Raw genomic sequence first — 23,252 nt, 5'->3', positions numbered from 1 at the left:
GAGAGCTTGCAGCCTGACATGAACATAAATCACAACATCGTTGAGTGCCAGTCATTGGTTCTTAATAATGCAGAGGAAAAGCGAGATAGTGGATCAAATTATCGATTGTTTTGCGGTTGCACATTGACAGTAAGCAATCCTTTTGAGTTCTAATAATTTTTTCAATTTTACCATTCATCTTACTTGCAATATTTTGTGTTTCGTGTCCCAATATTAGTTAACGTTGTGTATCGTTTTGGCTTATATAAACAGAAGGGAAGAAAAGAGGTGTTTGATAGCGATTCACAAAACAAATTTGATATAATGTTAAAAAAAAAATTTATCATGCATGATGAGAGGAAACAACAGTGGAATGACTCTAAGGCCATACGATATGGTTTTCTTCCCCATAAAAGCAGCAGACCACTATTATTTGTTGTGTTTTGATTTAAAAAATCTGGCAACAGGGATCATTGACGGTATTGACCCGGAAAAGAAAAAACGGAGATCTAGAGCAGAGAAGGCCATGGATGCCGAGTACTTAAACGAGTGTTTGAAGACAGTTTATGTGATGGTAATATTCGGCTAAAAAAGTGTAAATAGAAAGATTTTTTCTTTTGAATAAAGTATTATAATTTAGTTTAAATTGAATGTATGTTTTGCAGAAACGTTCGTCTGTAAACTACCTACGTGAGGTTGGACATCCGAGGGCGGCGTCCATAGATTCACTAACGCCAACTAGGTTGAAGTTGAAGTGGCAAACAGCAAACAAGTACGAAGATGCAGGGATAACTCTCATGCGACACATGGAGATTTACATGGGAAACCAAGATTGGGATGTTGGTCTTAGCGAGGATCTAAGGAAGCAAAAAAAAAAAACAGATGCTCAGTTTAAGGATTAAGTATGCGGCGAAGATTCTGTTGTCGGATATAAATAAGAAAAGAGATCATATTAACAAAGTTCTAGAATCTGAATGAATGACCGGTCACGACAAGAGTACCCAGGTGCTAAAGAAGACTTTCGGTTTAGTATTTTATGTTTTTTTTTTCTTGAAAATGATATTTTGGATGATGGTGTTTTGGTTATATTTTGTCCTTTGTTTGATCACCAACTATTGAATGTTGCTTGGTATGAAGGTTTAAATGCATGCAAAAACTTTATTTGTGTTAGTAATTTTGACGACTTATGATTCAATGTGCTTATTCTTTATTATTAAAGTGGGATGTTGTGGCAGAGAAGGTTATGGGAAAAAATATGGATGCAGATACCACCGGCTCGTTTGTAGGAAATAATCGTGTATACTCTTTGGGTTGTTAAGTTGTTTCTGTAGGCTAGTTAATGAATATGTGTATGTGTGTAGGGTCGTGTAGGGGTCCGTATGAAGTATGTTGGATGTACACAAGATGGAGGATTAGGTTGTTAAGTTGTTTGTGTAGGATAGTTAATGAATATGTGTATGTGAAGGGTATGGATGGAAAGTTTTGTGACATGGGTCCTGATCAAAAACTCTAATTCAGTGAAGATTTGCTAGTAAGGAATGTCTAATGCAGGGGAAGTTTACCTAGTAGGGTGTTTGTAAGCACGATTAAAATTGTGTTCTTAAGTTGTTTGTGTAGGATAGGTACTGTGTACGTGTATGTATAGGTTATGGTTAAAAAGTTTTGTAACATGTGTCCTGTTCAAAAAGTCTAAGTGATGGTTGGGTAGTAAGGGTTGTATAATACAGTTGTATTCAACCAATTATAGTGTTAGTATGCACAATGAAGGAATAGGTTGTTTAGTTTCGTGTGTAGGATACTTAACGGGTACGTGTATGTGACCATCATGGTTAAAAATTTTTGTGACGTTTGTCATGTTGTAAAGGTCCTATTATCTGATGGTTGCATATTGATAACGTGTGAAGGGTAGTGTAGGTTTATGTGGGGAGTATTTTAAAGGGACGTGACACTTATTGGACAATTGCATAATTGATTTTGAAACCCTTATGGAGGCCAGTGTTGGCTGGTGTAGTGAGGCGTCATCTAGTAGTGTGTTAATCAATGTTCGATACGACATTAATACATATATTGCTTATTGATAAAAGGTGTCATGTTTTAAAGGTCCTGGTATGTGATGGTTGCTTATTGATAAAGTGTGTACGGGTAGTGTAGGTTTATTTGGGGATTATATTAAAGGGACATGTGACTTATTGGACAAGTATTGCATAAGTTGGGGTTATATTAAAGGGACGTGACACTTATTGGACAATTATTGCATATATAGGGATTATATTAAAGGGACGGGACACTTATTCGATACGACACTAATTGCATAAGTGATTTTGAAACGCTTGTGGAGGTCAGTGTTGGCTGGTGTACTGAGGCGTCATCGAGTAGTGTGTTAATCAATTTTCGATGCGACATGAATATGTATATTTCTCATTTTGGGAAGTAACATATCCAAAATAAATTTTGTTTGTATGATTCTGATTAACTAGAACAAAAAAGTGTAAATACACAAGTGGAAACTATTAAAAATAAAGGAGTCTGTTAAAAAAGATTACATATCAAACGAAAAAAAAGGTACGAGTAACTATCAATTAATTTAAAAGTAAGGAACACAAAATTCTAGTTAATCAGAACTTGCCATATATTCTTCCTCCTCGTCTTCAGATTCACTGGTATCTTCGTCTTCTTCATCGGTGGCTCCGTTACCATCAGAGCTATCTTCATAAATACCATTTTCTCTTCGTTGTTTTCTTTTCAACTCTTTTGCCTTTTTTACTTTCTCGCAATTACGAGAATCATGGTCGCGAACGTGTTTGTTGCAATTCTTACACAACCTCCTGTGTTTCTTCTTTTTTTTAGCTTTTTCGCCTGGGCCAACTTTGCGCTTTCGAGTACCAGACCCCTTGTTGCGTATCCCTTTTGGTGCAGTTACAGATATAGTTTCGGGTTCTTCGACACCAAGTAATTCTTGAATTATGATTGACTTGCTGGTACATGCGGGTTCGGTAGGTATCTCTTGCCATATTTTTTCCTTTAGTTGTTTCATTTGTTCGACCATAAGTTGAAGTATAGTTATGTCGCCCCTTGCCCGATCAGCACATTGGTTGCTTAAAGTGATAAACTCATGTCTTAATTTTGACCTTTCATCCAATGGGGCACCATATCTGTATTCAATGTTGAACATTGAAGATGACAATGCATCATTCCTCCAGCGTGTAGGGATGTACATTTCGGGGATTGAATCGATAAGCTCTGATTTGAACACACAAAACACGTGTCTGCAAAGGTAACCAATTCTAGTGAACAGCCTACACGAACATGTAAAGGAGCCTTCGTCCATTTTGTTAGTTACCTATCTCATACAATACAATAGTCAGTCGTCAAATAATTATAAGAATACCAAAAAAATGTGAGTAAAGTTAAATATTAGTTACAAGTAACCTGAAACGAGCCAACTAAATGTTTTTTCTTATCGTTGTGAGTGACATAATGAATCTTTGACCCATTGTCTGACTCGACTCGGTCACGGGAGCACCGATAAAGGCCCTCATTAATTTCTTTCTGAACCTCTTTAAAAATCTTTGCTGTGTATACTTTAGAAGCCTGAAACTCAAACGGCAAACGGGTCAACATAGGTGGAGCGGTTGTAGTACAATCATACTGCAATTGTCGTTGCACAAATCGTTCAGAGTTCAGGGCTTGTTCAAAGCAAAGCATGAACTGAACTAGGGTGTTTCCTTCGCTAGAGTAGACCTTGAATTGTGAATTTGAACTCTCACATCGAGATGTCGTTTTCATTAGACAACACATCGGTAACTCTCTGAAGTAAGCAGGAACCCACTGATGACGTATGTTGTACATGTCCGTTAACCACTTGTTATCAGACAAATTGAAGTCGCTGATCATTTCATGCCATCGGCTTACAAAAGTCTCGGGTTTTATGAATACGTTCCACACAAGTTTATGAGCGCGCTTCTTTACTTCTTTGTTACGTTGTATCTCTCCTTTTAGCTGTAAGTAAAGTAGCATGTTAAAAAAAAAACACCAATGTATAAATTACACAGGAATAACTTGAAAAAAACGTGTACCAAGAACAAATACTTACAATGGGTATGATATTTGGTATGATAATATGTGTGTAGGTAGAATTACATAACTCACCGCTAGGGGTGGTAAATGGAAATTGTGGGGGGGGAGTATTAACAAATATGTAAAAATCCGTGACTTATATAAAAATTAATGACAAAAACAACATTCCTACACATTAAGAGTTTTGTTATGCTATGAGTATATTGGGTATGAATATCTTTCCTTGGAAGGGATTTTGTCAGTAATATGCCACATGCATAGCCTGTGTGTGGCGTCTGTCAAAACAGCTGAAACCGCTTGTTTCATAGCCGAATCCCGGTCAAAACCAACTTAGGATGCTTGACGTGTGCTCTAAGGAAGGACTCTAATAACAGTGTGTAAGACACAATTGTCTCATTCTTGATTAACCCAGCCTCAAATGTGACACATTTTTTGTGGCAGTCAACCCCCGTGAAAGGAACAAAAATCATGGAGTACCTAAAATAAAAAAAAAACTATGAATTATGATAGTGAAAGTAAATTATGAAGAAGAAACAAAGAACGACGGTTACCTGTTGGTATGGTATGTAGCATCAAAGGCTAAGACATCGCCAAACAAGTTGTAGTTGCGTCGGGATATATCATCGGCCCAAAACATTGCTTTTAGTTCACCGTGTTAAGCAAAGTGCTCAAAGAAAAAGTTATTAAAGTGGATGGTGTTGCTTGTGAGTTTATTGATAACCATTTGAGCATCTCTGTCAGCAATATAACACCTAACGTCTCGAACGTGGTTCTTCCAGTCATCCTTAGTTCCTCTTACATTGTGCTGACCACCCTTCAAAGAGCTTTGAGTACGATGAGCTTTTGTGGGACCGAACCCCATGGTTTGGAGTCCTTGAATGAATTCCTTATCAGAAAAATCTAACTGTCTCTTCCCTCTAGTTAGATCCATGTTATTCTGACTCACAAGATCGTGATTGTGGGGCTCATTAAAGTGATATATACTGTATGTTTCTGATCCTGGTAAACCATTAACATTCAGCATTAGACATGCACCACATCCCGTACGCTTACTCCTGGTGTTGCGTTGCTTGGAGGTGGATGATGTAGGATTCATAGTGTCAACAGATTTAAAGAGCGGGTTACCGCTTCTAGAGCATACAATGTACCTGTGCGACACGACTTTGTTGGTGTATGTTTTGGTTGAACATCTTATTTCGAATCCAGCCTTGTCTGCATATGACTTGTACATGTTGACAACATCCTCCCAGTTGCTGAAATCAACGTCTTTCTTAGGTTTCTCAGCTACGGGAACGTTTGGGATCCAGTACTTTGTTCCGTTAGGGGATAAGTAAAAACATGGATGGACTATCTCTATATATTGAAAAGATAAAAAATAATATCATTTGAAAAAAGGAAGTATTATATAAACAAAGAATTATGTGCTTGGTTATTACCTTCAACAGTTGTATGTCCTTGAGAACTTGATTCGCCGATCGATGCGTCATGAATGATTGGCGAACTATGTCTCGTGTTGGTATGATCCGTGTATACTGAAAAAAGAATTAACATAACATTAATACTTATAAAAATCCTAAGTTTTAGATAGTAAAATGGCTTATACACAGAAACAAGAATAAAAAATTGGTTTGCTCTCAAACTACACAGTCCTACACAATCATCAAGTTTTAAAAATACCCTACACCTAACGACACAAACTCAGACCCCCCCCCCCCCCTCTCTAATAGGTTTAAAGAAATTCAAAACAATAAAATATAACAGTAATAACATTAAAACTAAATTCGTTGTGTGTTCAAATAGGAAAACAGTAACAAACATACACGAGAGATTAATAAAAACAAAATATACATAGGTTTAACATTAATGTAGGATAATGCAATAGGAATAAAAATAAAAGTAAGGGTAGTATGCATCCTACACAATACTACACATAGTGAAAATAATAACAATCAATCGACCGTAGACGAAAAGTAGTAAAGAACATAAATTATATGACTTGAACCATATGAATAGAACCTTCAAAATGAGATGTTGTTTGCCCACTAGACCCAGCTTGCTTTGAAGTGGATTGATTATCCATTTAACGATATTGAAAATTGAACTGTGATATTTAAGGTTGAAAAAATAATAAGTTGGGGATGGTATATATAATATGCTGGGTTGAGCTACAAATGAGCAACTATTATTAATATTTTTGATCCTATAATGAAAGTAATTGTGCCGTATATACTCTACATCAAAGAAAATAAACCTAAATATGACCAGTGATTTTGCTATATCAAAGAAAATCACATAATAATAATAATAATAATAATAATAATAATAATAATAATAATAATAATAATAATAATAATAATGATACTGAACAAATCACATAAATTTAAAGTAAATCAAGCAACAAAATAAGGAATGTTTTAAAGAAAATCCCTAAATTATTAAAAGTGAATAAATGTTAATAATCCGCTTCAGTATACGTATAATTGCATAATTAAGAAAATATTGGCAACAAAAATTTGAAATTGATATTTAAAAACATACCAGATCAAAAGCATATGGCGAATCATCTATGTGCAGTTGATTGAACGGCTTTGGTAGTCGATTTAGATGATTTGGTGAATCATCGATTGATTGTTGATTGGTCGACATTGGTAACGGATTTAGATCTAGGTTAAGCTGATTTGGTATGAACTTGATCACAAAAGTTTCATGTTTTGTTTGATTAGATATACGATTTGGAAAAGTGGTGACGATGGATGATTGATTGAAAACAATAATAATAATAATAATAATAATATGTTCAACCTGTATTATTAATACAATAAATACATACCATATAAACGAAAATATCAAAGATTACTAATATACCCCCCCTACATTTATTAAATGAGTAAAAGAAAAAGAAAAAATCTAATTGGTTGATATTATTTCTCACACTTCTCACACTAATATGATTTCTCACATAAACTTAAACATATATATATATACCCACACACTTTCACCATCACATTTCAAAACATTACATACACACACACACTAGTTACAATCAAAATCCAAGAAGGTGGAACTAGGAAAGATCAAGAAAGATTAAAGAGAAGGAAAATCAAGTAGAAACCAACCCACATTCATCTTAATTTCTAATCAAAATCCAAGTAAGTATAATTTGAGTTTTTATGATAATAGGTGATCTTGGGTTGGAATTGGGATTGAATGATTGATAAATATGGGTTTGGATATGTGTTTGTGTGAACCGTGCATGTGTATATGTATGCATGTGTGAGCCGTGTGTCCAATGTATGTGCGAGGAGAAGTATTAAACTCACATGAACATGCATACATACACCTCCAAGTTCAAATTTTTATTAGTTTGATTAGAATATTTGATGGAATTATTTGATTATTTTGGATGAAACTTGAAGATTGTTAAGCTTGCTAGATTACTAAATAAGGAAACTTTAATTAGTTAAATTGCAATATTGAAAATAGATGATCATTAGAACTATGAAACTTGGATATTGTATACTTGAAATGGATGTTTGATTTTTAGGATGTTTGTTAGAAAATCCATGGAATGATAATTAGTTAGTCATAAAAATGATCGTTTCTAAATTAGGAAACATTAATTGTCGTAATTTGAAGATTGATGATCATTGATGTTATTTGACATGGATTGAATGATTAATGAATAGGTTGTATGCTAGAAACTCATATGAACTTGAATTTTGAGTAGTATGATCAAGAACTTGAATGCACATGAATTGCTTGTTAGATACTTACTAGGAATAGAGACTTTGGAAGTTTGAATATTGAATAATCATAACTCGAATAGAACAATAGGATGCATGAAATTAGATCAAACTATTTGAATAAGATAAACAAAGATTTCCACATAGTAATACTTAGAAACATGGAAATAGTTAAAATCATCAAAGATTAAAGTTACTATAATAAGAAACTTTTTGATTAAACACTAAGAAAACTTGTAACAAATATACATACATGAACTTGATGATTTGAATGGCATTTTAATGTTGGTTGAAATCTGGATTTTTAAGTTAGATTATGATATTTGTTCATATGGAAGATGATAGACTTGATGATTGATATTATCGATAAACTTATATTACCAAGTAGGAACTTGAGAATAAATCAAATGTGTTATTTAGTATTGTGCAAACAAATCTGGTAAATGAGGATAAATTATAAGATATAATGGGTATATTTAATGCATAGGATGATTTATTTGAAATTGCTAAGTCTAGTTTACTTATCGGTAACTTTAACGGCTGAAAAATCGGCTTTTATAAACCGACACGACAGTTAGGCACTATTTTAGAACAGCCCCTAAAGTTTTAAAATACTCATATATAACTTAAGTTAATATATGAGAAGAGGACAAGATGATAAAACTTAGTCCTAAACGGTTCGTGTCGCGAAAAACGACACAAAAACGTTAAAAAGTAGCCATTTTAAAAAAAAATATTAACAAAAATGAAAACAACATATTTTTACGAGATAACTTATAAAACTTGACTAATATATGTAACAAGTATTTTTCATGACTTAAAAGTTACATTTTATACGAAAAACCAAACGATTCGTTTTTTTTAAACATAAAACCGACAAAACTGACAAGAATTATGAAAAAGAAAAGATTAATATTTTCTTAAAACTTTCCAGCAACTGAAACTTTAATATTTTATTAAGTTTATATATTTTATTTGTTTATTAATTTATTTAGTTATTAAAACAATAGTTAACGAAAACCGAACTTAATGTATTCGTTAACTTAATAGGAACTTACTTGCTTATGTGCTTGTGTAGATAATAGATTAGGAATAATAAATAAAAGACTTTTATAAACTAAGGGCTTAAAATAAGTTTAATAACAAAACATGTACTAATATAGGACACACGAACTTTTGGAAAGAAAGGCTTCGAACTGTGAGTTTCTCTATCGACCTCTAGTTTTCGAGTCGATTTTTATTGTGTTTTGGGGGAAAGATGTAACGATTCCGACGAAAACCGGTATACCCTAACCGGTAGACAATAGTTACGTCATATTTAATGTCTGGTACATGAATTACCATAGTAATTATACGAGAATACAGGGTTCACTGTATTGATTGTACGTGAATATATAATTCATCGTATTGATTATGCGATTAATCGATCGATAGTTATTGAAACCCGAACGAATCGAGGGTTCAATTATAGACGATATCTATGATATTTAGTGATGTTACGAAGCATTAATGATTCGGGATAAGTAAAGTACGGCACAGAAAAAGAATTTCGATTTAATGGTACGTCGGTACATTAAACGAAACATTCCATACCAAACCGAGCAAGAGATGATCGATCAAGCCGAAAAAGATGCGCGATAATTAATAATATGATGTTTTAAGTTAATAAATGTCATGGTTTAAGTTTTTAAAGTTTTTAAATCGGTTTTATATAAATTTCATTTTTAAGCCGAAAAACGACCGTTTTAACCTCGTTTTAAGCCGAATTAGACATTTAACCAAAAAACGAACTGAACCAGATTATCCAAAACATTATCCGGATATCCGAAATCCAAACATGTGGCCTAGAATGGAGAGGTGGGTCCCACCCCACCCCCCTTGACAATCCGATCGGACTCCCCCCCCCCATACCATTCCTTTGTTATTTTTTTTACACAAGTATCTCCATGTTCTTCAAATCCTCTCTACAAGATCATCAAAAACCCGGAATTTTTAACAAGAAAACCGAGGTAAAAACCGAGTTATATACGTTTCCATCTTCGTTTCTTGAGTTGGTTTGCAAGAAAATGAGGTTTCAATGATGAAAACCGATTCTTGCATGATCAAGTGATGTGTACGGGTTATACAATGGATCTTGGTTCAAGAAAGGAGTTAAACGAATCAAAAAAACGAATTTTTACGGTTAAATCTTTGTTTTTGAATCATAACCGAAACCATGAAAGAAATGGCTTGATCGTGAGTGTAACTTGCTTGGTATTGTGGTATGTTGGTTGTAGGTTCTGTATTTAGTGGTATATAAGGCGGAAAGACGAGTTTGTAGCTTGTAGTGGCGGAAAACGAAAGGTATATTCGGTTTTGGAGTTTTTGGACAGATTGTTGATGGTTTAGAGTTAGGTCATGAAATTTTACAGAGGTGTTAAATACATGAAAATATGAGTTCTGTGATTTTTTGGTAATTTTTGGACAAAGGATGAATATTTGGTGAATTTAATGCTCGGTTTTGGCCAAAAATGGTGAAAATAGCTAAATATCATGAAAAATTCTGGAAAATTCCAAATAAGCTTTTTATAATCTGTATAAGTTACACACAAAATTTTAGGTCAGTTGGAGAAGTCTAAGTAGGCTTTTCGGTTAAACGAGTTCTAGGGTTTTCTAGCTCGGTTTTAGTGAAAATGGCATGTAAAAGAAGATTTTGGTTCTGGAAAAATTACAGGGGCCTATGTGGATGGCAGGGGAAATCCAGGAAAAATTTGGGATTTTTCTAAGGTCGTTTGGTATTTACGACATATTTAGTGTTTAAATGGTGTTTAAAAATAGATAAATAAATTTTAAATATAAAAATTAATTCTGAAAATATTTTTATAAAATTCCCCACTGTCAAAAAGTGATTTGGGAAAAATTTCAAGATCCGAGACAAAACGGCTAATTATTTGTGCAAAAACAAACTTTTAAAGTTTAAAACGCGTAAACCGGTAAAGTTCGTCTAAACGAACTGACTGGTGTATAAAAACCCTAAAAATGAACTATTTTCATATAATTGAGTTAAACAAGTAAAAATGAATCATCCGAAAATAATTCGGATGATTTGGGTATTTTTAAGCGAATTAACAATTTCTGGTACGCCAAAGACGGAAACGGGTCCCGCGGCCAATCGGGGCGTCTAAACCGAGCTCTAATTTCACAACTTTAACTAAATTATCAGTCAACAACTATTTTCGGGTCGTGTATGACCAAACTCATTTTTGGAACGTAAAAACGGATAACCGTGCTAGGCACGCAAAACGGGAAAAACGACTAATAATAATAATTTTGACCATTGAACTCTAAACGATATCACAATCTGAGTCCGGAGAAGTGTTTCTGGGTTAACATTGCCCCCGGAATGGGTACAGTACTGGGTTAACAGTGTCCCCGGATGTCCCTAGATGTGTTTCTGGGTTAACATTGCCCCCGGAATGTGTACAGTGCTGGGTTAACAGTGTCCCCGGATGTACCGGTTAACTTGGTTAAAGTTATATTAATAATGAGTGTATAGTAACGATCGTAGAGATCATATTACAGATTGGACGTGTTAACTGATAATGATTGTTGTTACCTGCTTGCATGTGCTAAAGTGAGTTTCACGAGCCCCTTTTTCTGAATTGTTTTTAAATATTTTCCCGGGGCGGAAACATGTTACTACTGAAATGTTTAAGTACATATTGAACGCATGGATTTGCGTGGATTTATATATATTTTATTGTACGGGAATCGTACGGAAATTGTACTAAGATGGTAATTGTCTAAGTTGCTAACATTCTAAGGCCCCGGAACACGAGTGATTAACTGAAAGCCGGTAGAGTGTGGATAGTACTATTGGTCTGACAAACCCAACTGGTCCGGCATGGATTTGCTGATGTTTCCCAGCCAGTTGCACATGTCTATTTTGTTGTTATATATATTTTGCTATGTAATGTTAGACATAGCGGTTTGGGGCAGGTCCGTGGGCGGGGGATATGCCACGGGGGTTGTATGTGATAGTCAGAGGTTTCACTTGTGGGCTCAGCATAATTACATCGATAATATTATATTTTGATATGGATTTATCATGGTTTATTCAAATTGTGAAACTCACCAACTATTCGTAGTTGATCCGTTTTCTCACATGCTTTTCAGGTACAATTAAGATGAAGTGATTGCTTACGTGCTAAGTGCTTGATGTGTGTAAGATTTGCAGGCGGGATGTTAGGGTACATTATAATAGACAGAATTATGTATCGTATTGTATGATGTGTGTATCACCTAGACGGTAATGAAATACGAGATAATGTAATTTGAAGTTTAGTAATGTATTCAGTTTTCTTTATAAACAATGTGGTTGATATCAGAGGTGTCTGTCGCATCCCGTTTAAGTTTCCGCTGCGGTTGCGGGGTGTTACAGAACTTGGTATCAGAGCCATTGGTTATAAAGAATTAGGATGTCTTTAAAAGATACCTAAAATATAACCAGTAGCTCAAGTATTATAGGATCTGAATATCAACTAATAATTTATAGTGACGAGATCTGGATGAACTTGCATGGACAAGTGAGTTATTATGGTCCGGAACATAATAACAGACTTGTCCGCACGAGGGAATTCAGGGGAAGTCACGGGGTACATTAATAGGTAAAAATGGCAACATATGTGTAAAGTATATAATATTATTTATGCGTGCTAATGTGTATATATATATATATATGTATATATCTTGTGGGTACATGTATTGAGAAATAGGACCCGGATAAAGAACCGGGGGATGAAATAATAAAAGTACCGAGGATGCTGAGATTTCTAGAGCATCGGTTGATGATAAGTCAGACTTATCGGGCCATAGTTATGATAGTACCAAGTTAGATCTCCCGTTTGACATTAACCAGAAATATCTAGTAACCGTCACTCCCAACCAAAATTGATAAATCCCTTACCCTACCAACACCGGTACCGTATATCCTAATAACCCCCAATGTTCACCCGAGCCGCCGACCCTCACGTACGGACGGATCTGTACCTGAACCCATTCCTATTCCATTAAGGTAAAATAAATAAATAAATAAATAAATAAAATAATAATAATAATAATAATAATAATAATAATAATAATAATAATAATAATAATAATAATAATAATAATAAATTTGATAATAAATGAGCAGATAAAAATAATATATATAGAAATATATATGTGTATTTCTCACTCTCAAACCTATGAGACATACGACCTCCAGATCGAGAATTACCGATTTTAGCAAACCTAGAACGCCTGAGGACATTGACTGAGCAAGTGATAGAGTTCCCCATAATAGTAATTGATAATATTTGAAGGCAACCCATGTTGCGCGATTACCTTGAACCTTGCAATTCCCTATGCTATCCTTACATCCGTTAGATGCCTATACCCATGTATACTCGAATAGAATGATTACCCATACGCAAAGAAGCGTTGGAATCATTATAGCATAGTTGGTTGTTCGTTCGTAGGTGGTATACCGTGTATGTCGGATATACAAATAGACACGGATATTATAACTCCGTGGTACGTAATCGTTTGGTGCTCACGGTGAGCATGTATCGGTTATGCTGACATGCAGAAGGATATTGAAATCAAGCATATTAAACATTAATCTTTGTTGAGAAAGATCTATATGTCAGTTAGTGACAAAGGTTATGAAACATATTTAAACGTTAACCGACGTCAGGTTAAGTCCATATGTTATTATATTTATGGGACATATATACTAGATACTGGTATGTGTAATATGTATGATAATATTTGGTGTGTATGTGTACCTGCTGTTATGATTGAGCTGGTAACGAGTTATACGGTGAGATTAGTATTGATTACTGCGTACGGGATGGGTACGGCAGAATGACATAAAGAGAGTAACTCCAATGATGGAGATTGATATGATTCAGTTGATTGCTCAAAGATAGCAGATGATGATACCGAAAGTCGTATCACAGATCACTGCTAGTGTCTATGCAATCGTGATCGCAGAATTATGGACCGAGCAATCACATGAATAGAAATATTTCAATTCTTAGTGGTATTACTAAGAGTGATAATATCCCACCGAATACTATTATGACTACAAGTATTAGTTATAAACTAAACATGAATAGTAGTCGTAATGAATTAGATCCGGTATGAAGGATATGTTTGTTGGTTGTGTTAAGGAAATTATTAATAGTTTGCTGATGGTAAAGGGAGGAATAGATTAGCGAGTGGATAGAAAAGATCGAAATGGTTAAGGATATTGGTAAGAGTCTAGAACATGGTGTAGTGAAATATGCTACAGATATGTTGGTAGATTATGTTGTATCGTGATGGAACACGATGGTACAAAATTATAGTTAGAAAATTATTACCCTGACGATATGGTCAGAATTTAAAATTCTTGTGCTAGAGCACTTTTATTCAAGTAATTAAGTTCAGAGATTGGAAACTGAGCTTTGGCAGATAGAAATGTTGTGTGCTGATCACTTAGAACACGCTAATCGTTTGAAGGAATTGTCATGTCTGGTAACATGGCTAATTACTCCTGAAACTAAGCGAAGTGAGCGCTATATTGGGGACTAACTCCATCGGTAAGGAGTATAGTCAATCCTGTAAAATATACAACCTTTGGAAGGGTTGTGTCACAAGCCAGCATTGATATATTTGACTCTATGGGAAGCGGACTGGAAGGACGTTAGGTGAGACGTCGAGTGTTAAAGAAAAGAAATGTTAAAGGTATAGGGCAAGATGGGCTTTTGAATAAGTAGGTATGTCCTACAACCCAGAATTATACTAAGACTAGTTCTGGTGTGAAAACATGAACCGCATGAAGGGTCCTTCCCTAAATGTGGAAAATATGGTTATCGGTAGGAAGAAGAATGTCGAGTGATAGTAGGCCACAGGTTTGGTAAAGATGGACGTAATGCACAATTGTAGAACCAATTGAAGCCATGTGAACCGGCAACCCCAACCCATTCGTGTACAACCACTCCAAACCCAACAACTTCAATAACAATCCATCCAAAGAAATCAAATTATACCAAACAGCTGTACTTGCTATGAATGTGGCAATACAGAACGTTTCAAGAAAAATTGCCCAAAGTTGAACCAAGGTGTCGTTGGAAGACGAACCTCATGACAAACATCAACCTCCGATCAAGCAAGGAGCCGTGCTTTTGTGAGTAATTCGAATAAAGCACGTCATGATCCAAAGGTGGTATTAAGTATGTTGTAGTTTTAAATCAATAGGCTTCAGTGATATTTTTTACGGTCGTCGATAGAAGTTAGTTCCTGCTGACCTCCTATCATTTGGAAAGATACCGATTAGTGAAACTACAGAACCCTATACTGTAGAATCACTAACGGTAAACCCCTAATGGTTAACTAAATTGTTCGGAATTGTCCTATTATTCTGAACGATTAACCTTTCCTTATTAACCTACGACCAGTAAAGTTAAGAAGTTGTGACGTAATAGTTAACGTGGATTGGCTAGCTCAACATGAAGCCGAAATCAAATATGAAAAGAAGATGATTAGAAGCTCTCTTTCGGACGATGAAGCGATTAGATACAGAGAAAAGTGTACGGTATTATGTTACCACTCTAATCTCATCTTGAGATGGTATAATATTTACGTCAAGAAGACGTGGTGCATTTAACAAACGTGATTGCCACAGATTTAAAAGAAAACATATAGAAGATATCCCGGTGGTACGCGAATTTCCACAAGTTCTCCCAGAAGGACTTCCTGGATTACCGCCAACCCGACAGGCCGAATTCAGAATCGATTTAATGCCTCAAGCTGGCCCTGTTGCTAAAACACCTTACCGACTTGCACCAACTGAAATGCAAGAATTTTTGGATGAGGTTTTATACGACCTAGTTAGTCACCATGGGGTGCACCAGTGTTATTTGGGAAATGAAGGACAGAAGTGTTAGGATATGTATTGATTAGGGAGAATTGAATAAAGTGACGATCAAGAATAGGTATTCACTTCTTCGAAGTAAATGATCTATTTAACCAACTGCAAGGGGCGATTTATATTTAGAAAATTGATCTTAGATATAGTTATCACCAAATGAAAAGTCCAAGAGGAGGACGTTGCAACAACAGCGTTTCGGACTCGTTACGGCCATTATGAATTCTTATTTATGCCGTTCGGGCTAACAAGTGTGCCGGCAGTGTTCATGGAACTCATGAACCAAGTCTGTAAACTTTATTTTGACAAATTTGTCATAGCATCCATTGATGATATTTTGATATATTTGCAACGTAAGGAAGAGCACGAACGACGTCTAAGGAAAATGGTGGAAGTGTTAAAGCAAGAGGAGTTATACGCGAAGTTTTCGAAATGTGACTTTGAATACATAAAGCATAATCCCTTGGTCATGTTGTAAAGCAACAAGGATTTCACATAGATTCAAATAAGATAGAAACCATTAAAATTGGCAGTCACCCAAGGCGCCAAAGGAAACGCGCCAATTTTTAGGACTAGCCGGAGACTATCAGCGGTTATTGAAGAATTTTTAGCGTTACCCAACTCATAATCCTTTGTACGACGCAAACGTACAAATTTTATAGATGATAAGAGACCGCAGTCTCATATTCAACAAAGATGAGTCGAGTTGTAAGCGATTATGACTGTGACATCCGTTATCACCCCGGCAAGGCTAACGTCGTAACCGATGCCTTGAGTAGGAAAGATCGGGTTAAGCCATTGCGAGTGCGGGCGCTGGGGATGATAGTCAAGTCGAACCTTTCGGACCTGATTCGAGTCGCTCAACGTGAGGCGTTGAAAGAGAAATAATTGGAAAATGAGGGACTTTACGGCAATGAGAAGAATTTCGAACAGCGCGTGGGCGAAATTCTCTACTTCAAAAATCGGGTTTGGATCCCGACCCTCCATGACCTTCGTAAATTAATCATGGACGAAGCGCATAGATCGAAATATTCCATACATCCGGGATCGGATTTGACTATTGATAATACGAATATCTGAAAGAATTTTATTAGTGGCCGAGTCTGGAGAAAGATATGGTTACGTATGTGGGTGAATATTTATGTTATGCAAGAGATAAGGCTGCATACCGAAAACCCTAGGGAACGCCACAACGACAGAAAATTCGCCAATGATAGTGGGAATAAATTACAATGGATTTCGGGACGCAAATTCCCAAGATATATCAAAGGCATGGTGTAAATTGGGTAATCGCGGATCGATAAACCAATCCTCGCATTTCATCCCAATCCATGACGATTACCACAACGAATTCTCGCCCAAATTCATGATGGTGAAATGGTATCTCGTCGTGGAGTACCATTTTCAATTATCTCGGATCGAAACAGTCATCCTACTTCCATTATTGGAAGGCGGGGAAGGAAGCATCGAGAGCTTGAAGCTTTCTATGGGTGAAGTAGTTATCACCAATTTGTTAAAGTGAAAATGGGCGTCACTCAAGCCATAAGATTTGAATTGATTCGAGAAACAACCAATCGGATTTATAATATTTAAGGTAAGTTGAAAGCAGCGCGAGATTGGCAAAGGATTTATGCCAACATTCAAAGGAAACCATTGTCACTGGAAAGAGGTGACAAGGCATTTTTAAGGCATCACCTTAGAGAGGTGATATGAGGTTTGACAAAACCAAAAATAGCTCCTTAATATACTGGACCTCATGAGACTATCTCCATGATTGGTCATTTAGTTTATCGATTAAAGTACTCCAGGGGCTAAGTACTATACATGATGTTTTGCCATGTATACGGATTGAAAAGTACCTAAGTGACGAGGCAACGAAAGTACCAGTAATGGAGGTACTCATAGAAGTCATGCCTGATATCATAAATAATTCCGTAGAGTTAGTAGACGGGAAAACTAAACAGTTTGGACATACCAAGCTTTATTGATTAAGATTAAGTGGAATTCACAGCGAGGACCAGATTATACCTGGTAACGCGAGGGTGAATTCTGAAGGAAAAACCCCCACCTTTCTCTCGGGAAGGGGATAGTGGGCGTGTAAAATTTCGAGGACGAAATTTCTTAACGGGGGGAGAATGTAACGATTCCGACGAAAACCGGTATACCCTAACCGGTAGACAATATTTACGTCATATTTAATGTCTGGTACATGAATTACCATAGTAATTATACGAGAATACAGGGTTCACTGTATTGATTGTACGTGAATATATAATTCAACGTATTGATTATGCGATTAATCGATCGATAGTTATTGAAACCCGAACGAATCGAGGGTTCAATTATAGACGATATCTATGATATTTAGTGATGTTACGAAGCATTAATGCTTCGGGATAAGTAAAGTACGGCACAGAAAAAGAATTTCGATTTAATGCTACGTCGGTACATTAAACGAAACCTTCCATACCAAACCGAGCAAGAGATGATCGATCAAGCCGAAAAAGATGCGCGATAATTAATAATATGATGTTTTAAGTTAATAAATGTCATGGTTTAAGTTTTTAAAGTTTTTAAATCGGTTTTATATAAATTTCATTTTTAAGCCGAAAAACGACCGTTTTAACCTCGTTTTAAGCCGAATTAGACATTTACCGAAAAACGAACTGACCAGATTATCCAAAACATTATCCGGATATCCGAAATCCAAACATGTGGCCTAGAATGGAGAGGTGGGTCCCACCCCACCCCCCTTGACAATCCGATCGGACTCCCCCCCCTATACCATTCCTTTGTTATTTTTTTTACACAAGTATCTCCATGTTCTTCAAATCCTCTCTACAAGATCATCAAAAACCCGGAATTTTTAACAAGAAAACCGAGGTAAAAACCGAGTTATATACGTTTCCATCTTCGTTTCTTGAGTTGGTTTGCAAGAAAATGAGGTTTCAATGATGAAAACCGATTCTTGCATGATCAAGTGATGTGTACGGGTTATACAAAGGATCTTGGTCCAAGAAAGGAGTTAAACGAATCAAAAAAACGAATTTTTACGGTTAAATCTTTGTTTTTGAATCATAACCGAAACCATGAAAGAAATGGCTTGATCGTGAGTGTAACTTGCTTGGTATTGTGGTATGTTGGTTGTAGGTTCTGTATTTAGTGGTATATAAGGCGGAAAGACGAGTTTGTAGCTTGTAGTGGCGGAAAACGAAAGGTATATTCGGTTCTGGAGTTTTTGGACAGATTGTTGATGGTTTAGAGTTAGGTCATGAAATTTTACAGAGGTGTTAAATACATGAAAATATGAGTTTTGTGAATTTTTGGTAATTTTTGGACAAAGGATGAATATTTGGTGAATTTAATGCTCGGTTTTGGCCAAAAATGGTGAAAATAGCTAAATATCATGAAAAATTCTGGAAAATTCCAGATAAGCTTTTTATAATATGTATAAGTCACACACAAAATTTAGGTCAGTTGGAGAAGTCTAAGTAGGCTTTTCGGTTAAACGAGTTCTAGGGTTTTCTAGCTCGGTTTTAGTGAAAATGGCATGTAAAAGAAGATTTTGGTTCAGGAAAAATTACAGGGGACTATGTGGATGGCAGGGGAAATCCAGAAAAATTTGGGATTTTTCTAAGGTCGTTTGATATTTACGACATATTTAGTGTTTAAATGGTGTTTAAAAATAGATAAATAAATTTTAAATATAAAAATTAATTCTGAAAATATTTTTATAAAATTCCCCACTGTCAAAAAGTGATTTGGGCAAAATTTCAAGATCCGAGACAAAACGGCTAATTATTTGTGCAAAAACAAACTTTTAAAGTTTAAAACGCGGTAAACCGGTAAAGTTCGTCTAAACGAACTGACTGGTGTATAAAAACCCTAAAAATGAACTATTTTCATATAATTGAGTTAAACAAGTAAAAATGAATCATCCGAAAATAATTCGGATGATTTGGGTATTTTTAACCGAATTAACAATTTCCGGTACGCCAAAGACGGAAACGGGTCCCGCGGCCAATCGGGGCGTCTAAACCGAGCTCTAATTTCACAACTTTAACTAAATTATCAGTCAACAACTATTTTCGGGTCGTGTATGACCAAACTCATTTTTGGAACGTAAAAACGGATAACCGTGCTAGGCACGCAAAACGGGAAAAACGACTAATAATAATAATTTTGACCATTGAACTCTAAACGATATCACAATCTGAGTCCGGAGAAGTGTTTCTGGGTTAACATTGCCCCGGAATGGGTACAGTACTGGGTTAACAGTGTCCCAGATGTCCCTAGATGTGTTTCTGGGTTAACATTGCCCCCGGAATGTGTACAGTGCTGGGTTAACAGTGTCCCCGGATATACAGGTTAACTTGGTTAAAGTTATATTAATAATGAGTGTATAGTAACGATCGTAGGGATCATATTACAGATTGGACGTGTTAACTGATAATGATTGTTGTTACCTGCTTGCATGTGCTAAGATAAGTTTCACGAGCCCCTTTTTCTGAATTGTTTTTAAATATTTTCCCGAGGCGGAAGCATGTTACTACTGAAATGTTTATGTACATATTGAACGCATGGATTTGCGTGGATTTATATATATTTTATTGTACGGGAATCGTACGGAAATGTACTAAGATGGTAATTGTCTGAGTTGCTAACATTCTAAGGCCCCGGAACACGAGTGATTAACTGAAAGCCGGTAGAGTGTGGATAGTACTATTGGTCTGACAAACCCAACTGGTCCGGCATGGATTTGCTGATGTTTCCCAGCCAGTTGCACATGTCTATTTTGTTGTTATATATATTTTGCTATGTAATGTTAGACATAGCGGTTTGGGGCAGGTCCGTGGGCGGGGGATATGCCACGGGGGTTGTGTGTGATAGTCAGAGGTTTCACTTGTGGGCTAAGCATAATTACATAGATAATATTATATTTTGATATGGATTTATCATGGTTTATTCAAATTGTGAAACTCACCAACTATTCGTAGTTGACCCGTTTTCTCACATGCTTTTCAGGTACAATTAAGATGAAGTGATTACTTACGTGCTAAGTGCTTGATGTGTGTAAGATTTGCGGGCGGGATGTTAGGGTACATTATAATAGACAGAATTATGTATCGTATTGTATGATGTGTGTATCACCTTGACGGTAATGAAATACGAGATAATGTAATTTGAAGTTTAGTAATGTATTCAGTTTTCTTTATAAACAATGTGGTTGATATCAGAGGTGTCTGTCGCATCCCGTTTACGTTTCCGCTGCGGTTGCGGGGTGTTACAAAAGACATATTCTTTATATTGTTATTTATATTGAAGTTTTATAAAGGCATCTTATTTTACAAAACTTGTCAAACGTGGAATGAGTTTAGTTGGCTAAATAACAGTTAACCCTAGAAAGGGCACATAAATATAGGTAGATCTATCGGGGTGACACCCCCTACTTCCATCGCGTTGGGTTAGAAGTTGGCGTATTTTGAGTCTGGTATGTATCAGGTTATCAACTATGATAGTCATACGTAATGTTGTATTCTTTGCTCGTCTACAACAAACTATTTGTATAAGAAATAAAATGCCTATTATTTTTGTTATGTAACGACGGTAGATCATTACACACGGGTTTGTGTTTTAATGGCGGTAAACCATTATACACGAGATGTTTTTGATATCACTCGGGGTGTGGTGACGATTACACACGACGTGATATTGGTATATAATGACAAAAGATTATTATATGGATGTTGTTTTTCGATTTACATATATATATATATATATATATATATATATATATGATATGGCATTGCAATTATGTTACTTATATATATATATATGACTTATATATATATATATATGATATGACTTATATATATATGACTTATATATATATATATGACATATCATACATATATATATATATATATGATATGGCATTGCAATTATGTTACTTGGTATATTGTCTTTTCATGACGAATTATATGGACGTTTCGTTTGCGCTAATTTCATTATATTATAATTGACTTATATATATATGTGTGTGTGTGTGTGTTATATATATGCCTTTCAGGTAATTAAATGAAGTATGGAAGCTTCGTGAAGAGCTCGGGAAAATAGTGGCGTGTGTTTGAATGAAAAATGTTGACTTTATGTTGAACTTGTAATTTGAATAAAAATCGTGTTATATGACACGTGTAATAACTCTAATGGTTAAATAAAGTTCAACTTTCATTAGAAATATATTGATAAATGTGATTGGCTGAAACGACGTCTGTCACCACCCGAAAGACTTGGTCAAAGTCTTCCGCTGTTTAAAATTAAGATTTTCGGGATGTGACAATGCATACAGTGTGACATTCGTGACAAAACGAGGTATACTATATTCACCACGTAACGAGTAAACGATAAATCGGTTAATTCGTAGTGATTAAACGAGTAACCGACTGATACTGATTATGGCCCGTATATATACTGAGTGGTCATATACGAGTTAGATATATATTATAGAGGCTAAATATTGATATTTAGGCCCTAGTACGATTAGAACCATTTAAACGAAAAAGGTTTCGTTTATTGATACACTATGAGTTTAAACGCAATCTTTAACATCAAAACGAGCATTGTAGCATCCGTTAAGCCGAAAAATATTTATAAAACACTTATATGACATGTTTCAAGCAACCCGTGAAAATATTTTGGATTTTTACGAGTAAGTACGTTTTTCTTATTTTGTAAAAATGAGTCGAAAAACGACGGTTTTCACGCTATTTCTCGCACCCGAATTAATTTTCTTGCAAAAAACCGACCCGAATTAAATTTTGGAACGACATTTACGCGTGGATCGAAAACCGAGGCACCATTGGGCCAAAAGGAGGCCCAATGGGCCCTTATTAGTTGCGGCCGCAAGTTGGGGGGGGGGGACCCCTATGATTAGCTTGTTAAATAAGCTAAGGTAAAATATATTTTTTCATTCCATACTCCAACCAACTCATTTCCCTGCTGATCTTCTTCATCATCCATACCAAACCCTTAAGGTAAACATCAAATTTCTTAAGATTTCATGCTTCATTAACAAAATTTAATCATGAAAAATTAGGTCTTGATTAGTTTTAAACATGTTTAACAATTCAAAAATAATAAAAATCAAGTAAAATCATGTTTTGATGTTAAACATGTCTACGAAGCAGTATCATATAGATTTTTGGTCAAAAACGCGGATTAGAACATGAATATAACGTTTTTACGGTTTGAAGGTTCGGTTTGAAACCAAAACCGAAACCCTAGTTCACAAGGCAAATAAATGGATGATTTACGCTTGGTTTGATGTTACATGATATGTAGATACACTGAGTTACAACCCAAGACCCGGAGAGTCGTTTAAACTATCGAAAATAACCGAAAACCGACAAGGTAATACCGTATTACTCGTTTAGGGGCTGTTTGTGCTCATTGTGACGTGATTTTTTTTAGGTTATGAAACTTTACAGGGACATTAGGGATCACATAATTGAGTCCCTGTT

General features: G+C 35.5%; 1 pseudogene; it reads right to left on the bottom strand.

Annotated features, from left to right (window-relative positions):
* Positions 1-2,590: 2,590 nt before the first annotated feature.
* LOC143631929 (protein FAR1-RELATED SEQUENCE 5-like) lies at positions 2,591-6,136 on the bottom strand (annotated as a pseudogene).
* Positions 6,137-23,252: the final 17,116 nt, after the last annotated feature.

Source organism: Bidens hawaiensis, unplaced genomic scaffold (assembly GCF_021521415.1).
Source record: "Bidens hawaiensis isolate Kalapana, Puna unplaced genomic scaffold, B.hawaiensis_p1.1 tig00006270_1, whole genome shotgun sequence".
In the NCBI taxonomy this organism is placed as follows: Eukaryota; Viridiplantae; Streptophyta; class Magnoliopsida; order Asterales; family Asteraceae; genus Bidens; species Bidens hawaiensis.
This window is presented reverse-complemented; position numbering and strand designations above follow the sequence as displayed.